At 48.3% G+C, this 2096-nt stretch overlaps 1 protein-coding gene and 2 long non-coding RNA genes across 3 annotated transcripts in view; 2 read left to right on the forward strand and 1 right to left on the reverse strand.

The window, feature by feature from the left end:
• Positions 1–2096, forward strand: part of LOC118413013 — a 711153-nt gene that overhangs the window by 87667 nt on the left and 621390 nt on the right. The gene's annotated exons all lie outside the window — the stretch shown is intronic.
• The window catches only part of LOC118414515, a 660232-nt gene that overhangs the window by 48260 nt on the left and 609876 nt on the right, over positions 1–2096 (reverse strand). The window lies entirely within an intron of this gene.
• LOC118414516 lies at positions 50–1580 on the forward strand. Its single transcript, XR_004830989.1, has 3 exons — positions 50–196; positions 1141–1300; positions 1530–1580. It is a non-coding gene; the product is annotated as an uncharacterized LOC118414516 (long non-coding RNA).

A 2096-nucleotide genomic window follows, 5' to 3' on the forward strand; every position in this document is an offset into this window, starting at 1 on the left:
CCCCCTCCCTAACGGTTTGACATCTCTAACTCCCTGTCCCACAGCCAGGGCAGCGTGATCACGAACGTGACTTTGGCCTTTAAGAAGAACCTGACTGAGGAGGAGAAGTACGAGACTGCGGCGCAGCTGTTCCAGGCCAGCGAGAGCGGAGACCTCGGCTTCACTACGGACAGGGTCACGGTGGACTACGGAGACGGTAGGGGGCGCTCCTTTGTTATCCATATAGGTTAGGCCCCCATTCCATTGGGACGGCGCTCTGGCGGTGATGGCAAATTTGACCATCGCTGTGAGAGCGCTGTGAAATCGCCAAGGTCGCCATGGGAGCGCGGTGAGAGCGCGGTAACAGCGCGGCGAGAGCTCGGTGGGAGTGCCGTAAGAAATTTCGTTCTTTATCTCTAAATCCGTTAAGTAACTTTTCGAATCTTTGGCGATGAGGCGAATTTGCCATCGCAGCGAGAGCGCCGTGAGAACGCCGTGAGAACGCCGTCAAGTGGAATGTCCACACTTAAGCGTGTTTGCTCAGTGCAAGGCCACATTGACCTTTGGGCAGTGAAATAACGCTCACTGTAACAGCATCTCTTCTCCACAAGCCAAAAATATCAATCTAAGGGAAGGGAAACTCGACTGACTTAATTGGCAAAGCAGGTGTTACGAAGGCTGCTCGGAAGAATTCCCTACGCCGTTTTGACCGTAATGGCTGTATCAATCAACTCACGACGAGAAGGGCCCATACTCTTTCCGATAAGTGTTGCGGGTTGTTTTACACGACGTAGTTCTCCATTTGGTGTTACATCTGCATAATCACTCTTCTCGGTTGATAATTCCTATTACGTTTAATGATTTATTGATTGGTCCTTGATACATATATTTGGAAAGCATCCGAAAACGAACTTTGTGAACCATTCTATGTATGGTCTATTTGACCAATAGTCACCTTAGACTCCACCCACCCACTAAAATGTCGGCTATTACATATCAGCTGTACGTCACGGGTGATTCTATCAGTGATTGTAAACGGCTCTGACTAGAGGCCCTGTGGGTACAAATATATGGACAATACAAGGTAAGGCTTAGTGCCCAACGACACGGGTATACTGGGTAAAGGGACCAAGTAGAAATGTTCTGGTCTATTTTCCGCAGGTACGTCCGAGACGCTGGAGAGGTGCACGTGCAGCAGCCAGCCCTCGGTCACGTGCACCACCAAAGGCAGCACGTGCGTGCCCACCTGCGTGCTCAACAAGAACTACTGCAACACCGGCACGTGCAGCAGCGACATCAGCGCCGGAACGCTGAACTGCAAGTAAGATAGCATCGGCACGTGGTAATAAACACCAAAATGGACGACATATATCGTTTGTGTCCGTTCTCATAACTACGTGGTATAAATTGTTCAGGAGGCATTATGACAAAGTAAACCCGAAAGTCTGCTCCGTGTTGGAAGCTAGTTCAAGATTGTCGTAAGTTAAATCTTATCCAATATCTTGAAGTTTACTTAAGAATTGATGTCGTTGTCTTTTTCTCGATTGCAGATGTCCCTCGAACTTTGTGGGAGACCGGTGTAATAATCCACAGATAGGCGGTAAGAGCAGAAATTTTAAGAACTATTTCTTGATAAACAAACAAGTCATACCGGTCGTAAATTAGAAGCAAACAGAAAAAATCGCAACTGTGTTTGGCAATGTCAAGTCATGTTAGTGGCGCGCAAGTCGTACTCAGTAGGTTTTTGACCCATTGCTTTCTGCTTGTGTGATCTTGTGTGTGTGTGTGTGTGTGTGTTACACATTCTATTCCAGATATCCAGTATATATTACCTACTTTTCCCACCTAATAGTTAGGTTCGAACTTTTAAGTCAAAAGTTTAATGAGAATACACACACATTATTTTCACTTGTGAAAGCGTCACGTGTTTCCTTTCGCAGGCCTGTCTCCTGCCGCGTTTGCCTGCGTTCTGCTGGCGGCGCTTGCGGGGTTGGTGCTGCTGGGGTGCGTGCTGTTCCATCTGTGCTGTGCCGAGAGGTGCGGGTGGGGGCGGAAGCACAAGGCCTACGCACAGGACAAGCCTGCTGTACAGCTAACTCAGGTAAACAGTAAAGCAG

Source organism: Branchiostoma floridae, chromosome 4 (genome assembly GCF_000003815.2).
Source record: "Branchiostoma floridae strain S238N-H82 chromosome 4, Bfl_VNyyK, whole genome shotgun sequence".
Lineage (NCBI taxonomy): Eukaryota > Metazoa > Chordata > Leptocardii > Amphioxiformes > Branchiostomatidae > Branchiostoma > Branchiostoma floridae.